A 23,944-nucleotide genomic window follows, 5' to 3' on the forward strand; every position below is an offset into this window, starting at 1 on the left:
ATGATTCTGTGATTAATTATTCAAAATGTCTTGAGAGAGACCAGCAAAGCAAATGAGCTGTTAGACAGTGAACTTAGTGAATGTCGTGGTCACTCCCATCCACACAACTTTGTGTTTTGTGAAGACTAGAGAAGAAAAATGCAGTAAACGGACTGTGTGTACCTTTCTCAGGAAAGGATGGCACGAGTTCACAGGAGCATGGTAATAATAGGCTGAAAGGGGAAAGAGGGCAGGAAAAAAAAGGAAGAGAGAAAAGGATAGAAGGCAGGGCTGAAGATGAGACACCCAGAAAAAAAGAAGTAAAAAAGCTAATTAGCAGCAAGTAGAGAAAGTCCGTATTTCCCTTTGTAGCTGCAATCCTCAGATGTGAGTGGCGTCTGTGGGTCTCTGGGGGAGCCCCCACGGCCTGATATGCCATAGCTCTCAGCTATCCCTGGGCTGTAGGGACTAGCTCTGCAACACAGGAGCGCTGGGGGGAGTTTTCCTTCTAACATATGTGGTTAGACAAGATAGTCTCTTCTGGTGAGGAGCTTCCCAAAGACACCTCGCTAGTTCCTGTTTGCATTTGCAAGAATTTATCTATCACTTGGTTTAATTATACATCACCAAGCCAGATCCCATGTAGTCCAGAGGGGTTTTGATCCGGAGCCCACTGATTGAATAGGAGATAGGTAAAGTTGTCCTGTGTCAATTTTTGAAGGGATAGATCAGCATGGGTGAAGGAGAAAGGATATTTGACACTTTACTATCAGTACTTACACTCAGACTGAGATAAAATGGAATTGTTCTATTGTGCCCAACCATTGTGTTTTCCTTCCTTTTAGCTCATGGACACGCACTCATGAAGTAACATTTATCTGTAAGAGTATAGCCCCCCTCTTGACCATCCCACTTGGTCACTGTTCCTCTTCACAATGACAAGCCCTTCTCTAACCCTTAGCCTGGTGCTGCCTGGCCTTTTCCTCTCTCTTGCCAGTAGTGCCATGATAGGAAAAATCTGCCAGAGGTCTTTACATCGAGCACAAAACTTGGTTGCTTGGTTGTTAATGAAGTTATACTGAGTTAATGTATCACAATTTACTTATTCTCTTGCATCTGTACGTCAGATCTTACACACTTAGCTGGCTGATTATCCTTTTCCATACTGCATTAATCCAGAGGCAAATGTTGATGATCTTGCTAAATATTATGTAGGATGAGATTTTAGATACACTGACTGTTAAATTGCATACTGCCAAGCTGTTATTTCTAGCCATTTTACTAACTTTTTCATCATCAGTGGTGAAACTGCAGGTTTTCATTTGTTTGTTTAAACTGTATTCCTGATCGGTTTGTGTATAATTTTTAATTTTGCATAAAATGTTTGCCTTGTGACGAGTAGCTGCATAGCTGGTTTTTGCTTATCAGTTATCCATAAGTCATACCGATTTGCTAAAACAGATCTTTAGGTCAAACACTTTCTTAGAAATCAAACAAACTAGTTCTGAGAAACGTTTTCCATTACTCCTGCTGCTGGCTCAGGAAAGACAATTTAATTTATTGGGTTTTAAGAGACAGCCAATGTTTATTTCAAGACATATTGCCTTTAGTGGAAAAAGGAGGAAGATGCTGGGCCAGTTTACCACTTGTGGAGTGGGAGCTAAAGGACTGAGGAATTTTGTTTTGACAGAATGAAGGTTTCAGGAGCTGTGTTATTGAGTCAAGCCAGTGTGTCACAGTATGCCTGTTGTTCGTGTAACCAGCAGTGGTCATTGCTGTTCCTCCAGCAAGGCTGGCAGCGACTGTAATTCCCTCTGGGGACCTGGCCATGCCTCTTCTCATCTGGATACTGTTAGCAAACACTTAAATGGAGCATTTTCCTTGACTAGTGTGCCAATGTTTTGTTTCCTATATCTAAATCTGACAAAAAACTGAAGGCAAATAGAAAAAAACCTGAGAAGATTACTTTTTAAGATCTCACGTTTTATAAACTGCTGGTGATACACAGGATTTACTTCAGAGCCCTCAGTGTTGCTGTTTGCAATGCAGTATTCAACTTACTTAGTTTCTAGTGTGATTCCCCCCCCACACACTAGATAGGTGATACTTTTTGGCTTTGGCAAGATGAAAATATCATTGAGCCTTGAGCCCTGGTCCTTCAAGAAGCATCATGTTGCCACGTCCTGAGGTGGCTGCAGAAAGCCAGTAAAACCTATGACCTTATCTGTGTAAAATTAGCTTTAATGTGATAAAGTGATGTTATTGCTAGTTCAAAAAAATCTCAGTTTGTATGGAAGTTCTTCTTTACTTGGAGAATAGTCCTGGAACACTTTGTGGATTTTTGTCCAAAATACCAAGATCCAGGAGTGCTGGATGTCACGTATTCATTCCAGATGGTGTGCCAGCCTCCACTGCACTGGACTGAAAATGGCTACTGTTTCCTGCCAGTGTCTACAGAGTTATCTAAGAGATAAAAAGTTGCCCTCCAGAGAAAATAGAACCATAGTAAATATTCTACTCCATTATCTGCAAACTCATCAATGAGCGCAGAATGATTATTTCTTTTCATTACCACCCTTTGTGTGTTTTGCATGTTTTGCTCCTCCCGAGGGACTGCATGGGAATAGCATGTTGACTGTATAAGTATAGATTAAATGTTTGTCTAAAAGAAGAACTATTAAAATGTAATTCTGGGCAGGATGTGCCTGTCAGCAGGAAGCTTCCTAAAATACCCTGCGTTTTAAGGGTGGAATTTTAGAGTAGGAGGGAAGTGTAGAATTGCTATTTACCTGTCTGATGCTGCTTTTGACACACATGATGAGCCAGCTTCATTTGACTGTCACCTCCTTAGGAGGCAGAATTCCTCGGCCCACACTTTGCTTAGCATTGACTACTTCTTTATTTACTCTTTGTGCCTTTGCATTTTATCTGGACTGTGCATTTTCAGTGAAGCTCCAGTTAAAGACAGGCTTCTCAGTCATGGCATTGTAGGAGGCCCCACAGAGCCTCCCACACAGTGCCTTCCTCAAAGAGAGATGGGGATGTCTGTTTCTTTGAAGAAGCACTTTTGAAACAAAAGGGATTCCCCTATGCCTCTGACAATTTCTTTCCCACCACACATGTACAGAGCCATCAGGCTGATGGGCCTCCTTCCATTTGTCAGATTTTTCAGAAGAACTGGATTTCAGGATCTCCCCCTGGATGTGCCCTCTCTCTTTGGGTTGCCTCTGGGGAATGCCTGAGAGGAGCTGTGGGCAAGGCAGTGGATGAAGGAGGGCTTTGACAAGTGGGGCTGAAGGAACCTCATTCAGAGAGCTGGGAGGCTCAGGACAGGGAAATCTTGGAGAAGGTGTAAACTAAATGAAAACCTTCTCCTGTCGCCTTTCCCCCTTTTGTATCTATTTGGATTTTGCCTTCTCGAGGTCCTCTGTTCCCTTTCCTTTATAATTACATGTGGTCAGCAATCAGAACCAAAAGAGTGAGTCCTTAAAATGGGCACGAAACTTGCAATTACAATGCCTCGGCATGGGAATTTTGTCTCTGAAAGAACGTCAGCACAGCTTAGAAATCAGCAACCACAGTTTGGCACTTTCCTTGGCTACCAGAGCAACTGATAGAATTTGAAATCAGTCAGATTTGCAGGGAAGAAAGAACTGGTGAGTTAAAAAACAAGAACACAACCAAGACCATGTCTGAATAAATTTCCAGTCGTCTGTACATAGACCATTTATTGAGAAAGATAAGAAAAACTAAATTTTCATAATCCTGATTACATGCAGAGGATTGACCCAGATGCATGATTTTAGCTGTATTTATTATATTTAAACACAATGTATGCCTTCACATGTGTTTACTGAAGAGAGGAACCACAGCCATTTAAATTAAACGCATTTTTAAATATTGCTGTTTAAAGAAGAAACTATTAGATTTCTGCATACTAAGAAGTAATGTAGATGATTGTGGTGCTCTAGAATTAATTAGATCTCTTATTTTAGATTTAGAATCAAGAAGATATTTTCTCATTGCTTGCAGAATAAAATAGCTAAATCCTCTGCTTAGATCTGAAAGTAGTTTTGCCCACAGCAATCAAACTAATATTTTCTTTATAGCTCATTCTCTCTGTAAGCTTTATGCTGATTTCATTAGGCTTTAGATCAGGTTCCAAGTAACTAATTATATTTATAGTGTGATTTCTTTGCTCAGAACAACTAATTTAGGTAAAGGAGTTGGTGGGAATGGTGAAAGGCTAAGTAGTATTCCTTTGCATTACTTTGTCCAGGTGCAAGATACCAGGAAAACCCTATTTGTCTTTGTGTTTATAAGCCCTCAGTATTAAGCTGAGCAGCAACTTCCCTGTTTTCAGTATTTTGTGAGAGCATAATGATATACTGACTTTTGCCTTTGAATTGACTAGGGCTGATTTATTTCTGCCAGCAAAAATGGGGTTCAAAAAGAGCTGGCTGTTTGAAAGTGAGGAGAAATCAGACTTGAGTATGTGATGAAAAACTTCCATGTTTTTCACTCATGTTCCTTTGCCCGAAGTCTCTTCCTAACATTTCTTAATATGTTTTCTTTCCTACAGCTCTACTGTAAAGCCACCACCCTCCCTTTCATTACTTTCCCACCCTTGCCATAAATTCCCTCTCACCTATAACCCACAGGCCTGCCCCTATTTCCTCAACTCAGACCTGTTGCTCCACTCACACTCATCTTTGAAAGGGCCAGCGCTGCATCATTGCCTCTGTTACTGCCTTCCTAAATGCTGCCACTGGCAGCTGAATAATGCTTCTCTCAGCTGGCCCTATCCACAAACATAAAAGACCCTTCAGCTTTAGTTTCTGGGATTTTAAAAAGCTTGGACAAAAGTAGGTTTGTTTAGCAGCTTTACTTTGCTAACGGATATGAAGGTTCTGTTCTTGTATTACTAGCGCTGATTTCTTTCTCTTTTTCCAAACTGGCTCTCTTATCCTAACTCCACAGCTGTGTTTCTCTGGACAGAACATTATTCCCTTCCTTGCCCATACAAATTGCCTCTTCATCAAAATCCAGTGAACATCACATATCCTGAGTACTCAGTCAAAAATTTTCTGGATTCTTTTGTTTTTCCCCTCTGAGACTGTACCGCAAAGAAACAGACCCATTTGGAGTTGACTTTCTGACAAGAGGTCTGGTCTTTGACACAATGCTGTAGACTACAAGGCTATGTTGGGTCGCTAAAAGCTGGATCTTGTTTTTAGCAGAGGATTCTAGTGGAAGCCAGCAGATTTTTGGAGGCCTGAGACATAACATCATGCTCTGTGATCTAAAATTTACTGAAGACCTTGCGTTACCTCTTTTTTTCTTCTTGGTATGTTTCCATTCCTGAGAAAAGCAAGAGCTGCAAGACTGACTTATAATATACTCATTCAATTAATCAAGTGAGAGTGAATCAAACCTTTCCAGGCAATTTTGTTTGAAGTGTCTGCACTCTTCTCTGCATCGCATGAGGTGCCAACACCAGTAGGAGTTTGCCTGAGGTAAGAGCTGTGGGTTTGGATGTATTCTTCCATTTTTATTAGGTCTTACACTCACAGGAATTTTGTGCTTTTTAATCTTGTAACTGTACCAGACTTATCTGGGTATGGAGGAAGATAACTTAGTGATTTGCTTTAATTATTCTCATAACTGTTCACATTATGTGTTATGAACTAGTCACACTTAAAAAATTCCAAACCCACTTTTATAGCAAGAAGGTGTTTAACTGAAATCCTTGTGCCATTGATCTAACCAGTAAGAAACCAACTGAGCTACCAAGTACTCAGTGGTTCTTTCCAGTTGGTCCTTAATTTAATTGTATGCATTTAAGCATTTTAATTTTCTTTTCTGCCTTTATTATCCGTATGCTTTCCCTTGAAATACTTTATATGGAATGACTTCTAGCAAAAAGCAAGTTGTCAAAAAAATTCAAAAATTCCAGCTAAGCACGTTAAATATTTATTGCTCTTAATATTCAGAGTATAGCTGCAGAGTTGAGTAGTATTTATTTGGAGTGCACTGGTATTGTGATTTCCCATGCTGGTAACCATGTCCACCTAATGCAGAGCTTTACATGCCTTATAATCTTTCAAAATAAGAAAAGGGATCGAAAATGAGACCAGGACATGAAGAAGCAAAGAGACTTTGGAAAGATATCATGGCAAGTACTATGCAATGCACTCATTTTTTAATACAATTAATTATGCAGTTAAGCAGGACTTGTACACTACTTCACATGCTCAAAATAAGATCCAGTAACATCTGATATCTTGGCATCAGAGTCTATCAAAAAGATAGTCATATGACAAGACTGTCTTAATGTCTGTTTATAAGGTACAAACAAATGAAAGAAGAGACCAGTTTTGTCTGTCCCATGGGACTGATTTCTATGCAGGCGTAGTTATAGGTTATAAGACTGAATGTTTAGAATTAGCACCTCAGAATGTCTGTTTCTAGGAGTTCTAAATTCTTTGGAATAAGTTTCTTTCAGAACAGATCAAATTGTTTTGTTGCAGTCTTTTAGCTTGTACTTCCTCCACTATTGGTTTTCAGGATTCATTGTTTAGCTTCTGAAGGGTCATCTGCTCTCATAAGATGGAGGTTTTCTCTGGGTAAATAACTTGTTTGCTATAAAGAGGAATAACAATCAAAATTATAAGATGAATCAGTTATAGGAGGGAGGAGAGGGGGAGATGGATGTCTAAGGCAGACAGAGGACAACATAAGCACGTCCCATCACTAGAACAGGAAATGTAAGTAGGTGAATACAATTAGCTCTCGTTCAGTTTCAAACACAGCAGTAAAAAGCTGGTTCAGTATTTTATTCCCTTGCTGCCACTTAAAAATGCAATATAGAATTATTGCTAAATATGAGTTCCAAATTTTCAGATGAACACATTAATTACTAACTTAAAGCTGAAAACAAAGCTGCTGTCTGCAGCAGTAGAGGCACATTCTCTGGTGTTCCAGAATGAAACCATCTTACATTTGCAGATCAAGGCTGTGAGCAGTAACCCCCATCTATCTCCCTGCCCACCTTCTGCAAAGTAACAATAGTGTAATCTGGGTAAAAATGAACAGACCGAGAGTATTCCATGTACACCCTGCTGCTCAGGGCATAGCAAGGTTTTAAATAAACTGGGCTAATTTTTCCCAGCTTACATTTCTTTTCACTACCCAGGCCATCATCTTTTGGGAAAGGCCCTTGTGCAGAGTATGTGTTAAACCACACTTTTTAAAGAATGAGACAACTTACAGCAAAAGAAAACAAAACATTCATATCAGTTACAGCCAGTGGAATACTTTTGATGGATCTAATATTCAGCCTTTGGCTGGAAGGCAATTTTGAAAGAACCAACTAGTTAAACTTGAGATACTTCTATTTCCTCATAAGATTTACTTCTCTTCCTTAATCTGTAACTCTCCATAGTGAGTTTCTCTAACCATCAATATGACAGTACAGCAATATTGCCTCATCAGTCATGATTTACTTAATGTTTTCTGAATTTAGTAATATTTGATTAAAATTTAATGTGAACATATCATATCATGCCACATATATTATTGCATCCATTAATCAGGTAACCATAATAATGAAATGTCGGAAGATTGGATGAAAAAGGAGCTGAAGTCTTTGATATATGTTTGGCATGGTTTTGTGAGTGATTAACGAAAAGATACCCAGTCAATTGTGTAAAGCTTCATTAATATACATTTACAATCATCTATGTACTGTATCATCAGATATTTTTAACCTTAGTTAAACTTGATTTTTTAATTTACTGAACGACACTAAATATTAATAATCCTGAAAAATATATAGTATTCTATTAACTCTCATAATGCCAGAATGATTCATAGCATGTCTTCATGCTTTTGTAGCAAACTATGTACTAAAAATATTGTCAGAGTTAATGGATCAGTTTTGTTAAAGGTGGAATAACAAATGCTTTATGCATGGCTCTATAAACCTCAAATTACACAATTGTATTAAAATAAATGTAAGTCAGTATTTCCATCTACTTTTTTAATATGCCAAGGTAACATATGATCTAATCTAGCAAAGCATCTACTCCAGTTTGGTAGAGGAGATATTGAAAACAGTAAAACTTCAGTTCATTCTCATAAGTATTTTATTAAACGTATAAAGACTTTCTAGATTAAAAAAACCCCAAACAAACCAAAGTCGAAATCCTTGGGCTTTAGCTCACAAAGCAAGATAAGGAGATGTTCTCCAGGTAAACTCTGAGAGATTTGTCATTGTGTTCTTGGCATTCGTGCCAAGAAACAACTAAGGCACTGATCCCACAGCCTGGATCTGTGCAGGAAATTCTGTATTGTGCCATGGATCTTAGTGGGGCTGTTCATAGTGGCAGGAGTGCACACGTGGCCCTTCAGTCATGTGTGTCCTTGCTTTCAGGGCTGGACACAGCACAGATCAGAACACATGTGCTTCATTGGTGCTATCCTCAGTGTCCCCAGTGACTGGTGGTGTGTGTGCCACTCGATGTACATGGCAGAGAGAGCACGTGCAGTGTGTCCTGGGGGCCCAGGGTGAAAAGCTGCAGCTTTTGTACATCTGTTATTGACCTCATATTTTCTCTTGCTTTTGGTGAGAATTAAATTTATTTAGTTTTCATTTATTGATTACCGTGAATAAGGGAGAACACTATGATTTTGCTTCGCTGCAGCTGGGTAAGTACATTTTTACACTACAACAACTCCAAAAACCAGATCTCTTCAAAATAATTTCAGAACAGAGGTGCCATGTGTTTTTTAACATGGCTTGTGATTTTGAAGTGTATTTGGTTGGAAGCTGTATAATCCCTAAACTGAATTATTACCACTTTGGAAGGCTGCTTGGAGATCACTGTTGTGTGATGTTAAGCACTGTGCAGCATATTGGCATCCAGTCTATATTTTTATTCCACAGGGTCTTGTCTTCAGGTGATTCAAGGATGCTTTTTCAGTAGTGTCCAGTCGGTCAAAGCTGATAGTAGTCCTAGGGTACTTGAGTTACACCTGAGTTCTGAGCAAGATGGATGAGCATGCCCAGGAATCTACTGATAAAGAGCATTACAAACAGGCCAGGATCTATGACTCTTCTAAACTCAATACCGCCAAAATAAGTCTATGCAGCTCCATCTGGTACCTATTCTGCTAAGAAAGGTGAAACTATGGATTGAGGGAAAAAATATGAAGCTGGTTACTGCAAATTTGGCACAAACTGTAATTGTATTTGTAAACAAGGAACCTACTTGCTCGGAGATTGACAGAGACCTAAGTAAAACAATGATTATTCCACCTTGAAATAAAACGATCCACCTGCACTGACAAGATTTTGAATACATTCTTTATACAACAAACAACTTGATGTGAGTGCACAAATTCTATATTGTGTAGCACCACTGATTTTAGACCTTTCAGTTCACATACTACCTTTGGCACAGAGAGGCCTTGGTGCACATCTTGAGAGTGCAGACTGGTGATGAAGGAAAACACATTGTGTACTTTCTTTACGTAGCTGAGAGGAAGAATTAAGAAAACACAGGGTGCAGGGTTCTTTCCTGTGCTTAGGTGGACTTTCGAAAACAAATTTGCTTCTGAGCTCCTGTCAGTTAGACTAACCATAACTCATTTTCTGTGGCTGTTAATCCTGCCTGTGAGGGGGTAGGGATAGTCATTTTCTTTGTAGCTGAAGGCAGGAACAGCATCATAACAAATAATGACTTTAGGATAAGCCTAAATGGATGAACCGCAATTGCAGTTGTCCTTCAAAATTAAGAACGAGAGGACAAAAAAATGCAGAAAATATGATCTAAACTAAGGTTACTTTCAGCTTTTGTGAGTGCTTTCTAACCTAGGACCTGTAAAGGCTTGCAAATGCTAAGGCAATGGATGTTGTAACTTCTATGATAAGCAGTTATTTATTCACATTTTTACAGATGGGGAAATCAGAAGTACAGGATAAAAGTCCTGTCCCTCGTACAGCGAGTAGGAACAGAACAGGGGGTTGTACCCCAGAGCCCTGTGCTGTGCTTTTGGACACTGCAATTCATCACTATAATAGCACTTTGAATTTAACATACATTCCCAACCTTTTCTGTGAAGCAAGCTCTTTTTCTTCATAAGCACAGATTTCGGATAGGAGAAAACCCATCAGAGATTTGGTGACTTTCAACAGTTTCCCCTTTTCATCTTTAATTATAGCTGGGCAAATGGTGTCAAGTGTAGGTATGGAAAGCCATGGATGGGAACTCCTAAGAGTCTACAGAAAGATTCTATTTTAGTAGGTTTTTTTGATGTAAGGGATGAGAAGATGTTGTCTTTGGGAATGTGACAATTGTTGCAGAGCATAAAGTTATTTCCTCCTAGTAGCATCTGTTTTTCAGGAGAGAAAAATGCTGAGATTATGCTACAGCCTGGAGCTCTAGAATGTTGATGAGGTAGAAGGAGTCCAAATAAATTAACTGTTGTCAGGCTCTGATTCCAGTGACTGGGATTTTAAGTGACTGGGAAAAATGGTCTTACGTAGTTGGAAAATCGTAGCCGGTTTTGGCAAGAAGGAAAGTGAGCAGATCAGAGCCTGTTTCTCATGTCATTGAAGTGTTTGAGAACTTGCCTTCTGTTGAGATGGAAGAGAACTTTCTGCAAAACTAAAAGTGTTTGTTACATCTATCTAAAGTGTGTGGCCCTATTCTTGATGTAAGAAGCTTTGCATGGCTTCAATCTGCTCTTCTGGGGTAGGGAGGTCTGCCTTTAACAGTCAGAGGGGGTTTCTTTCAGGAATGAACTCTGACTTTTCCTTGGGTTTTTTGTTGCTGAGTTATGTAAATACTGGTGTGGGGCTTGAGGAAAAAGAGGAAAATGTGAATTTGCCGGTGCTGATGTCTTTGTCCTTTCTCTCTGCAGCCATTTCTGATACAACGAATGAAATGTTGCAAATACTTTGTTATTCCTTAACATTATGGGTGCAAAAAAGGGAGGGGGGATTGTCTATGGCCAAGTTGATAACTATTTGCTCATGTTCATGCTTCTGTATTTTTGTATTCAGATGCAATGTCTGGTGGGCTTGTGAGAATGATTGGGAAATACCTCTTACACTAAGATCTGGATATGTAGATGGACTTTGTTCAGTTTAGAGTTTCCATTTTTATAGACTTGGCCATTATGGTTTTCTGGATGGTGCTGGAGAACCTAATGGTGATTTAAGCATGGGTGGTTTGCTCTCCTCACCCTTGCAGCTCGCTGGGAGAGGAGCTGCATGCAGCACAGGTCCTTGTGTACAGCACAGGTAGGGCTTTAGGTAGGTGCTGTAGGGCTTTAGTTTGGTTATTTGGAAATGTGGGTGCTGCTGTGAGTAAATCAGGGAGACCCAGGTGATGGAAGGTTGCCTAGCAGAGAGCGATTTGTTGGGAGAACTCGTGGATAACGTTTGGTGCCGCACACCCAGAGCCAGCCACTGAGAAATTCCTCTCTTCTGTAGAAACAAAGCCACGCAGCAGAGGTTCTTTTGTGCAGCACTGAGCTGAGTAACAGTACCTGAGATTTCAAATGACAAAGGAATCTTGCTGTCAGACTCTCTCTGCTGAGCTGCTGATACAAAGGGCTGTGGGAGGCGAGTAGGAACACCAGAGCGTCTCCAATTGTTATCAGATAGCTGTTCACAGAAAGGTCTTCCCAGAGTTTGCTGCATAGAAAGCACAACCCACACATGATTGTTATTCAGTCGTTCAGTTTAAGAGGCTTGTTTTTCACAGATGTGCTTTTCCTGTTTGGCATTTGTAACTGAGGATTGTTGTTAGTTGAAGAAAAGTGTCATCCAGCTATGAATTGAGATTTTCAGCTGATTCATGAACACCTTTGTTAACTACAGCATAAAAAGGAATATGGCTGAGTGTGAAATGTAGGTTAAGCTGTATTTCTACACCAGTATATTATACTACTCTGGAAGGGCGAAAAATAAGTCTTAATTAACAGCTATGCAAAAATTTCCTACCTATCTTTATCTCAAAATTAGTAAAGCAATTAGAAGATGGAGGTAATTGCTACGTGTTAGCCTCTCTTATTCATATGGAGCCTATATAGAGAGAGATCTGTATATATATGGATTTTAAAATAATTAACCAAAATTGCTGTACATGGCAAGTAAAGTAAGCAATCAGTATGTTTGAGTAAGGCTTTCATGTCAGAAAATTGGCCAGACATGCCAAGAAGGGTGGTAAAACTTGGGAGAAGGGGAGGAAATGAATTATCTCAGAACAGTGGGACCAGAGCCACTCATGTCTGTGTAACAGATAAATTGTGGAGCTTACAGTAATGTGGATCTTGAAAGTTTTGGTATCTAAGTTAATGCTACAGCCAAGTAGCATGATCACAGATAAGCAGCTGTTTATTGTTGTTCCAGGGAATAATGATCAGATGAGTGTTATTTCTGCCCAAGTTTTCTTCAGTATATATGGATCATCTCATGTCTAGCTTTAGTAAAAGCATCTAGATAAAAAAATAATAAAAATGCTTTAAAAAAGTAATTTAAAAATAGTTCTTCATACAAAAGTGCAACTGTGAAAACACTTCTGAATTGAAAAAGCAGCTTCCTTTTGGCAGTTGGATTAAATGTGCTCTCTGACAGTCCCAGTCACATCTGTATCTGTCTGGGTACTCCATGTCTAGGAATTTCTGGAACAACATTAGGCATGAATCTGACTACTCTTCAGAAGGCTCTCCTTGCTTAGGCTTCCTTAGATCACAATGAGTTTTTAAAAGGCAAAGATATCTTTTTAACACATGAAAGTTATCCTAAAAATTGGTAAGTGCAAAGAAGAATGCTCATAATTCAAACAAAAAGGCCAAATAACAGCACTTGCCAATACAACAAACTGAGTGCAATTTTGCATAAGTGAGAACATAACATATATTCCTTGAAAGTCAGCTTACTAAATTAAGTGTAAAAGAATTTTTCTGAATTATCTAATTGTCTTTTCATGCTCAAGGTTTTATATTATTTTTTACAAGATTCTTTTTAAACTTCTGATCAAAGATCAAAATTTTCTGGTACGTGAGCATTGTCAAAACATTGGAGAGAAACATCCAAATGGGAATCAAATTTATTCACTTTGTAAATCACAGCTGTATTTAACACTGAGTGTTCTGGTATTCTTGGGAGTCTTCCTTTTCAGTGAATTTAGCACTGAAAAGCCAGCAAATCAGTTTTAGTGGCACTGATGTGATATGTGTTCAGTTGGAAAGAATGAGTGGAAGAGGGAAGAGACATCTGGATGGTGTTACTTCTGCAAAGAAAATATGTACGCCCCATCATATGGTAGAATGAAGCACCAGAGCGACTTTTCTGATGCCATGCAAATTGTAGTTGTCCTCAGCACATCCAATTTCTGTTCTGAGACATGATTTTTAAGATCTCTTAAAAATCCAGACATTCCACATGAGCTGCTCTCCTTCAAGGCTCTGAAGCTGACTTGGCTTAGGCTGAGCTTTACAGGGGCAGGGGCTGTAAAACGTTCCTGGCAGCTGCCCACAGACCTCCTGCCCATCTTGGAGAAGAAGGGCACAGGCAGTGCATCTCTAGCTCCAGTCAGCCCTCCCATTACTCAGAGTGAGGTACAGCTGCTATGCTTCCTTCCCAAATGCCCCTGGGATGTGTCAGGGTCTTGTGCCGGTGTAGTGTAAGGAAACAGTCCAGATGTGCCCACAAGCCAGGATGGCCATGGGACTCCTCACCCTCAGAACAAAACAGGAGAACTGTCTTGGCATTAGCTTTTCTCACAAGGACTTTCCCAAATGTGCAGAGCAACGGGGGGCCCCAGAGCAGCCTGTCTCCTCATCCCTTTCCAAAGCCACCTCCTCCAAGGATCACCTCATAATGGGGACTGATTGCCTGTTTGATCTCAGGGAGCCTCACACTGAACTGTGCAGATGCCTCAGGGCCACCACAGCAGCACTTGTGACAGCGGGTATTGGTGCACACCCGGATTCCAGTATCTGTTCTGTAGTTAAACACCTTAAATAACCCTTGGAAATTATTCTGGCTGTATTCAAAAGTGGTAGCTTAGCAACTGATTTTTTTCTCTTTTTTTTTTTTTTTTTTTTTTTTTTTTTACCCAAACAGTAAAGGAACTGAGTTCTAATCCTCTTGAGGGTGCTGTTTATTAAAATTTCCACCATGGAAATTAGAGAGGATCTTCCTCTTTCCCAAAACAAGTCTGAATTAGCTGCAACAGAAATATTTCCTTTGGCTGAGGTGATAGAAATAGATGTTGACAAAGGAATTTTTCTTTTTTCCAGAAAACTAAATAATATATGAGGTTTGTCAGTGTATATGTTAAATAGTAGATTTACAAAATGAGGTTAGATTAGAGAGGACATAGGCTGTTCAAATGCTCCATATAAAGGGTCAAGAACCCCTAATGAGAATTAGGGTGCCTTGTAAATGTGTTGGGGTTACATCATCAAGATTAAATGGGATGCCCGATCAGCACTGTGGTGACAAGGAGTTGATGTTCTCACGCCCATTCTGGACTGTCCTTTCCTGTGGCTGGTGAGGGTTGCATTGAATGGGAAGTGACCTGCTTGTGGGACATGTTGCAGGAGTAGGGCAACTAAATTAAGATTAACTGACAATTTAGATTTGACCATCTTAGGTGCCCATCTTAGAAAAATACAATTATACAGATTTCTTTTTTTCCTGCTAAAGGTGTATGTTCTCTCTTGCTCTTTCTAGTATTGTGTTTTGTTAATATAAAGCATGTTTGCATAGTGTAGGCATTTAAGTCTCAGTCCATTAAAGAACTTCATCCTGTAATAGAATCCTTGAGTTCAAAAATGCTTCTGGCTTTGGGGTAAGTACACACAAAACTACAAGTAAAGCTGTCTGTGCTTTACTGTGCTGCACCCTGAAATGCTTCCTGTGCAAATATGTACTTGGCTGTGTATCTTGAAATTTGTTGTTTCACATCTGAATTTATGATATTGAGTCACTTTCATTATATCTGCAAGGTATTTAAAATGTATTCTGTTAATGATACCTTTAATATCTGAGACGTGAAAGCCAAATAGAAGTCCTTGTGTATTTTTTGTATATGTTTCAGACTTCAGTGATCCTGGAATGGCACACCTTGGTCAGTTAATCACTGGTTTTAATATCCACCTTCTTTTCTATTGTGTGTTACTGGTGTTCCCTTTTGCAGACATTATAATTTATCATTCACATTAGTCACTGTATCATAAATGTGCACTGTACCCATTGGCAATAGGTTACTCAGACACTGCTTTAGGAAAGGAAATGCCAGAATGGAAGAAGAGAGAGAAAGATGTAGTGACAACAGAGATCCAAATGCTCAGTGGTCCCTCTTGACCACTTTAAATGGAGATAATTGTATTAATCATATCTAAATGTAAATATGCCAAATATCAGTAGTATGCTCCAGCTGAGCAGAGTGGTCCTTTTTATTGTGTGACCTGGCAAATGACCCACTGCAGGTCAAAACAGAAGACACATGAAGGGCCTGCATTAGTCAGTGCTTAACTTTAGGAGCTTATATAGTTACTAATGTTGCTATGAATTCTCCAAAATAACGTTGAAGCTCCTTAGTATTTCAAGCCCACGCTGCTTAACTAACCCCTTGCAAGCCCATGCCCAGGGAAAAATTATTCTAAATCTCCCATGTCCAAATTCCAGATTCGAGTGGAAAGAATTACAAAATTGCATGCAAATGTTTTGGATTAAAACAGATTTTTATGGTGAAACCTTACAATTATTATAAAGTATCATAAACTAAGGCATTATTTTAAACTAGTTTGCAGCAGAAGTTATGCGCTGGCTTGTGCTTCAGAGTCAGAAAATGAATCAAGGATCACGGTTTCTGATGGGCTTTGCTGTTAAGAGCTGAAGGGACCACGTTCCATTTGGATTGGAGAGAGCTGTTATAAGGTACCATCACTTGGAAAGCAGGGTGAAAGACAGTCACTAAAACACCCACCACTCAGCAGGACAAGGATGCTGGCTGTATATCCCAAAGATGGAAGAAGAGAACTATCTCCTCTCTCCCTTGGCAGTGGTTTGTGCTGGTTACCTGGAACAGGCCCTTCCATTTGAACATCTCCATAACCACATACTAGATGAGAGCACAAGATTAAACCAGAAATCTTGTTCTTCCATCTCAAATCTGTCATCTGCACAGCTTGTCTTTGTAACACAAGCATAAGTGAAATTTTGTAAATGCTTTTCATTTCAATAATTAGAAGTTAGTCTAAGTGAGGGAAGGCATTTTTAGTAGCTATTTTGGTTTTTAAGGCTGGAAAGGGGAGGAGAGGAATATGCCAGAGGCCAAATGAGTGGAATTTTTGTGTGAGTAAGAGAGACATGAAGGATTTGATGGTTCAGCCTTATGGACATTACAAAACATGGGCCAGGTACTTGTATCAGATGCAAAAAGCATTAACTCAGTGTAGATCAAGTCATATTTAAAGGGGAGGTGTGTGACAGAGAACCCCATCCTCCTCTAAAATGTTTGAACTTCAGAAGAATGCATTAAACTGTTACACACCGTTAGAGAGCAGAGTGAACCCCACTACTGAAAAGTACCTTGGCTGTCTATCCCAGCAGTGATGTAAGTCAGGCTTGGACTTACCATATAAATACCGCTTAAGAAAACCATATGTAATTTAATAAAACTGCTTCATCTAAAATCACACACTGGATTAAAAAAGGAAAGGATTGTGCCCTTGAAGAGGCTGTGAAGAACAGAAAACTTCACAAATTCTTGTGTTTAACATTACTTTTTAATATCCTTGCATTAAAAATGAATGATTACTTTTTAATATTACTTGTAGCCAACTATCCCCTACTGTATAGATAAATTTCTTGTATGATTTTATTATATGCTCAATAATAGTACCTATAAGCTCAGATTTCTTTTGAATATAAATGATTGGAAACAATATCTACCCTAAAGCATCTTTAATGTCATTATCGATGGGTAGGAGTAAATTAAGCGGTATTTAGCCACCAAAGTCTTTAATTTCATTGCATTTGAGTAGGAGTTAGACATTATGAGGTCCAATTAAAAAAGTCACTAATGTTTTTACATCTGAGTAGGAGTAAATTAAACAAAATCACTCCTGAGCTGCTAATATCATTTTAATTGAATGTCATTCAGTTTCTAACTGCTGTTACAACACAGTAGATAATGAGTCAAGCTCAACAAATCATCTGAGCTCCAGGTACCACGGCTGCTAGAGGTGAAGGTAGAGTTTAGGGATGGAGAGGGAAACTGTTGGAAGTTGGGAAGCTGACAGGAATGATAGCAGACCTGACATCTCTTGGTTGATGAGACCTATGTTCATCTAAAAATATCACCCTAACAAGAGTTAATCTAGCAAGGCTGCAAGCCAGGTCATTATTTCTAGTGTTCAGACATAAAAAAAAAAAGGCATTTATCCAGAAGATGCGATTTACAGAGTGAATGCTAGAAAAGCTAATTCCATTTATTCACACCTCATGAATAATTCATTGTTTGATTTAATGTTAATCTTGATGATGAGACAATGGTGAAACAATACTAGACAATATATAGACTTAAATATGTGAAAATAAAAAATCATATCCTATCACAAGCATTATTATTTTTTGATCTATAACAGATAATATTGCATTGTCCTCATACCTGGAAATCTTTTCACTCTGGTAAATAGCAGGTTTAAGACAAGCTTTGGCACTTTGTATAGAGACTGTTAAAGAGACCAGAGTGAAAAATACCCTTCACTGTAACTCAAATTACTATAAAACAATAGATATTTTCCCCTAACATCAGTTCAAGTTGTTACACAATGCTAGGCTTCCATCAGGAAAAACTGTAGGGTTTTAAACCTGTTACCAGTTTGTGAGCATCAGATCCATTCAGATGTTGCTGTATGTCTACATGTTTGACTACTGAGAGCAAATATTCCTTTGTGTGTAAGACCCAAGAGAGCAGGGTTTTCTGACTGAAGCTCAGTGCCTTGTTCCAAACTCGAGGCTTCACAAGCAGTCACCCCTGTGGGTACAGTCACACACTGTCGTAGGCCTGTGTGAGTCGTGTGTCTCCTGTCTCTGCAGGAAACAATGAGGGCAAAGAGGCCTTTGTGGCCGATGTGTCCACAGGGATCTGGTGCTGCTTCTTGCTCATGTTCAGGAAGTCCCATCAACTATCTCTTGGCCAGGTACTCGAAATGATATAAAGGGAAATTAGCAGTTCTGACTGTTCCTTTCTTATATATGGGAAAACTGAGGAAATTCACTTGAGCAGATACCATAGACCTGCCTTTTCTCTTATTTCTCTGCCCCTTCAAAAAATCTGAGCATTCTGTTCTTCCTCCAGGGGTAGGGAGAAAGTCAGTGCTGCTGGACAGGGGAAGAACTGCAGAACTGCCAAATGTCTTTCCTAGGAGCCTGAGGATACCCTGTGATAAAAGGGTGGGTTCCATGTGGCCAGAGCAGCTTCCTTTTTTTCAGGGCTTCTCTTGCAGCCTCTGTCTTCCCCTAAGATAGTGGGATGTGCTAAGGCACCACAGAATTGTCACAGAAGAGAGAGAGATCTTGTGCCTTTCCAGGATGGAGTACATTCTATTCTCCATCCTGAAGATTAGCCAGGGCACTGCTAGGTAGATCTGAGGTTTATTTCAGCAATGTGCTTTTGGCCATACATCATACCACAGTGTTTGCAGGGAGCTGTCTGTGCTGCTCTTCTGGTAACGAGAACATTGTGCTGGATGTTCACCTGGAAGGACAGGTTTCTCAGCACCAAGGACACTGTCTTTTCCACTGCTTCAAATATTATGCTTTGACAAAAATAACTATTGTCAAACTCTGGTTCTTCCTAGGTATTTCTCCTATTTAATTGTGAGATTCTCCATTGGCTCTTTCAATTACAACCCGTTATGTGTCACTGTAATTCTGCTATTTTAAATGGATGTCCGATGAGACATTCCGGACAACTCGAAATAACTGGGTGAACTAAAATTAACTGTCAGTGGATGTAAAGAGGGAGGCAATCCACTAGAGTCTGGTGAACCTTTCAGATGAAAGACTGGAGTTTGGGTTAGTTAGAGAAGGAGGACAGGAGGTAAAATTGTTCATTTAAGTAGGTTTTACTTTTAGAACAGATTTTCAAATGAGCAAATACAAGCAGAAATTCCTGCTCAGGATTCAAGTCTGGCTACTTTTTGCATTTACCTTCCATGATGTGGAAGAAGCCCCAGCGTGAGTTTTGGTTTAGTATTCCCAGCAGTCAAGAGAGCAAGCTCCGTGAGTTAAGCCTTAAAGCTTTTACGGAGGGTGTGTGAAGAAAAGTTTGGGATTGAGCGTGGGCTGAACTCTCTGTGTAGATGCATTGTTGCAAACATGCTCTGGGACATATGGAAGTATATTGTTACTTGGGGGAACAGTGATTAAATGTTTTGACATAGCCCTTTGTCTTTTCTGTGTGGATTGCACTTGAACATGTTACAGCTTGTGTTAACTAATGCATTGCACAGGTTGGTTGTGTCTTCTGTCTGTGAAGTTCCAGTGATAGCACTGCAAAAATAATTACTAACAAAACTCTTACAGTATCTACTTGGGGAACGCTAATGAATCCTGAGAAACTTAATGACTTCTGTCATGTTAAGATTTACTTAAATAGGTAGGATTTTAGTTATTGAAATCCAGGGATACAGATTTCACTTTGGAATACTGCTTAATGCCATGTCTGTGCCTAAGCAGCAATTTGTGAAACATTTTGCATCTGCACACAAAGTTGTTCCTGTTGATCTCAGTGTCTGTCAACCATAGAACAACAAAACTTCTTCAAGAGGTCTAAGGACTACTAACTCAGTATTAAAATATTAGACCTGGATCTTATTTCTTGAAAAAAAAAGAAATAGTCTCAATGCAGTCTTCAGTTGCCATTTTTCTCATTCTCCCATTGCACTTTCAACCTCCCAGAGTCCAAGGGGTTTGTGAATTACATCTAGAAGCACTATAAAATGAGGATGGGTTCCTGGGTAAACAACAAGGATGTATTGCTGGGGTAGAAGAATCCTTGGCTGATATTTCTGCTGGCAAGCAGAGCAGTTTGGTTCAGTAAATAAAGTTGTCATAGTGTAGTAGAGGATAAAGTAATAAATGTTTTCAGCTATTTTTTTTTTCTCCTGGCAATCCTGATTTGAGCACTTCCTTCCTTGAATTGCTTTTGTTGGTCAGGCAAAGTTCCTCAGCTGTTCAAGTCTCCACTCTCTTTGGTTTAGCAGTTGTGTTGGAGGCTTTTATCTTAAACTTAAAAGGGTTGATCAAAACCGTCTTTCCTTTCAAATGGGCCAATTTGAATCAAAATGTATGTATTTCTATGTATATATTTCTCAACATTTCCTAGTTGTAGGTAGGGGTAGGCATGTCTTATGTAAATTTAGATGACTAATGAACCTGCCTTTGCCTCATGTTGTCTTCTAGTCAAGCACTTAGTTTTCTATCTCAGAAATACTTATATCCTTCATAGTTGAAAAGTCAAGTTTTGTGCAGTGTATGTTAGTTCAGAGCTGAGTTACTCCTTCCCCTGTGACTGGAACATAAAAGTTATTCTCAGCCTGTAACACGCAGATACTTCTGAAGTGTGTGGGCACAAAATCAGGTAGAAGAGCTCTTGAAAATGCATCTGGTTTCAAACAAGGAACTTTAAATGTTTTCTGTAACCATAAGTTATGGGATTAGTTTGATGGTAAGAGTTATGTTTGCAGTGTGTTCTTAGTTCTTGCTTTGAAGTATGGCAGTAAATGTAAAAATCAAACTCCTCCTTGTATTAATCACAGGTGAATCTAGTTTGACCTTTTGCAAATAGCAGTATGTTCAGTGCTAGCTCAAGATAGGAATGGTGATCTTGAAAGAGCTGTTTGTTCACAACAGTCATAGAACTGGCTCTTTATGCCCCCAGCCCAGCCATGGCCTGCAGAAAGCTGAAACAGTGAGGTCCTGGGAACTCTGTGCCTGAGCCACCTCCCCTGTAAACTAATGTGCTGGCTTTGGTGAAGTTATACTCTTTTCAGGGTTTGCACTCTTCTGACAGGTGAAAAAATCATTACAGGTTGTGATATCCATGTCAGCTGCTGCAGGCATTCACTTTGTGTATCTTCCAGAGCACTTCCAGCTGGAGCCACAGGAGGCCAGCCCGACTTTCACCTGGGCAGGCTGAGCGTCTATGTGCTTGTGAAGTACCTCGGTTACAGAGGTCTCTATATGAAGCACTCAGAGCTGGTACTTTTAAAGAAGAAAAAGGACCACTAAGCCCTTTCCCCCCACACTCTGTGGTCCTTGCACCCTGCCTGCTTTGGGCATGGCAGTACTGCCCGTGACCCGCTGTCCTGGCTGAGTATCCAGGAAGAAGGGATGTTGTGGCTTTGCCTGTTCAAGCAGCTGACAGTTTTAAGTGGGACCTAGTTACATCCTAGATTTCAGCCCAGACAGGCAAATTCCCTGCATATGCAGTTGAAGAAAGATGCCCTTGGAGTACAATTTCCAGCGTTTAAGTCAGATGCTTAAAAGTAGACAGTCTGCGCACATCTTAGTAGCCTTCCTCTGTCTGTATTTTGTATACTAACCTGAAAACCTGGATGATAGGAATCTAATGCTTCCTGAGCCTGTGGGCAAGACTGGCTAGATGATCCATTGCATGGATACTCACACAAATACACTGTGTTATCTTTCATCAGTTCCACCAGGGAACAGCAGGACTGAGGCTTGTGAAGTTTGCTGCCCCTGCATCTCAGCCTTTCCCAGGCATGCAGTCATCAGAAGTGCTGCCCAGATAGGACTGTTTTGCTTGCCATCTCACAGAATGCAGAAAATTAAGGTTTTGCCTATAATTAGTTAGTGTTTCCCTTAGCAGTTATGAGTTTCTGATTGGTTTAGAGAGTTTTATATGACTTAGTGCTGACTTTGGTTTGAATCTCTAAATCTATAGAAAAGAAACAGAAGGTTTTTGTGCTTTTGGTGTACTTTTAAAAGTTGCTTCTTTGTACTCCCTTAGATGAAGCTGCAAAATGACCTTTCAAACTTGAACACAGCAGAGTACAGTATGGAGTAGTGCATTCTGAGTACAAGTTAGACTAAAATTTTTAAATCAAAATCAACGTGTATCACAGATTTTAAAAAGAGCTCTTTGGAAAGTAAGTCACAAACTGGAGTTTCAGATTAGCTTAATGACTTGCATAGGAAAGTACGTACCTATACTTGTAGTTATTTTCTCTGATAACATCTCAGCTTTCAGTCTATGTACCTAAGTGATAAACATGAATAGATTCTGGCAAAGGGACGTCACAGCACAAACACCCTTTTCCTTTTTATGAGGATTAGGTAGACTCATTCTTGTCCAAACTGTAAAAAGTTGGGTTTAGGCAGTCAACAACTCAAAAGAAGTGTAGCTGTCAGAATGGGTTTCCAAATATAGTCTTCCCATGCACAACACACGAGACCTGACTGTTCTGGCATCCAGGTGGAATATATCTGTGGTTCCCTGGTATAAACCAAGCACAATGCATCACTTTTAACATCTTGTTCTGAGTGTCTTGGGTATGTTTAGAAAATGCTGGTGCCAGCTGGCAGATTGCTGGTGAGGCTGAACACACGAGGCTGCCACTCTTGCAGTGTCGTTGCAGCCCCACCGTTCCTTCATCCGTTCTTCTGAGTTCTCTAATTCAAGAGAGTGCCTTTGCATGCACCTTCTCTTGGGTTTCTCAGGCCTGGTTTTTTTAATCAAACATCACCTTTGCTGCGAATTTTGGTTGTAGGATTTTTAAAAATTTCCTCTTATATCAAATTGAGGCAATTAGTTTCTTTTTTTTTTTCCTCGCTAATTGCTTTTATGTTAGTCTCACTAATCCATAAGTGCCAGTAGTCTCTGAGATACTGGATCTCATTTAATTTCCAAAGAAGCAGAAGAGAGCTAAAACAAGAAAATGTCACAGCATAAACAGACAACAGAAGGGAAGAAAAAACTAGATAAAACAGTTTCTTATCCTCCTACTTTACATTCATTCATTCAGCTATATCACATGTAACATCAGAGCATTATAATCTCTTGAAACTTACTTATCACAAGAAGAGTGATAAGTTGATCTCCCTCTAATTTGCACAATTGCTCAACATCATAAACCTGAGAAGTGAGGATTGTCATCCTGCCCAAGTAACCATTACAGGTTTAAAGGTTAGTAGAGGCAGTCAACATTATTTCTACATTTTTTACCCAGAAAGGAGAGTATGAAATCAAAGATGCATTGTGGCTTGTTTTTTTTGTTTGGTTTGTTATTTTTTTTGTTTGTTTTGCAAAAATAATTTTTGACACAGTGTTTATTTAAAAAACTACAGAAGAAAAGCTCTGGAACTATGGAAATATTTCTTTGGATTTTTTTTCTTTTAAATTAAAAGTTACATTTTTAGTCCAAGTGACTTTTCACTTACGAATTTAAATTGATTTCAAAAAATTCAAAGTGAAATGTTTAAAAAATCTTGAAGGATTTTGATTGACTTAATCTGTGTTGTATCTGGGTCTCCATTTGTGGAAAGTTTCATCTTTTTATTCTGATTCCATTATTTTCTAAAAATAGAGGTAATATTGAGGAAACTTAAGTATTATAAATTGAGCCATTGAGAGGAAGAGCTAATACTCAGACTTGAAATTATACTACCTCATTTACTTGAACAGGTAGCAAAAAAAAATTGGGATTTTGCACAAGTTGTAGTTCGCAGGAGGACTTGGTTAAAAAACATCTTAGCTTATGTATATAGGGAGTTTCACTGTGAGAAGAATAGATCAAAGAATCAGAAAATAATTTTCTTGTTCAGAGGCACAAACCCCTTTCAGCCAGTGCTGCCTGTTATAGATTAGAAATACAGGGGAATTTTTCTTCCCCTGCGCCACTCCAAGGG

General features: G+C 39.4%; 1 long non-coding RNA gene across 5 annotated transcripts in view; it reads left to right on the forward strand.

Moving 5' to 3' along the window:
* LOC108502780 overlaps positions 1–23,944 on the forward strand; it is a 70,742-nt gene that overhangs the window by 1,418 nt on the left and 45,380 nt on the right. The window lies entirely within an intron of this gene.

The sequence above is a fragment of the Lepidothrix coronata genome, unplaced genomic scaffold, assembly GCF_001604755.1.
Source record: "Lepidothrix coronata isolate B3197 unplaced genomic scaffold, Lepidothrix_coronata-1.0 Scaffold124, whole genome shotgun sequence".
Taxonomy (NCBI): Eukaryota; Metazoa; Chordata; class Aves; order Passeriformes; family Pipridae; genus Lepidothrix; species Lepidothrix coronata.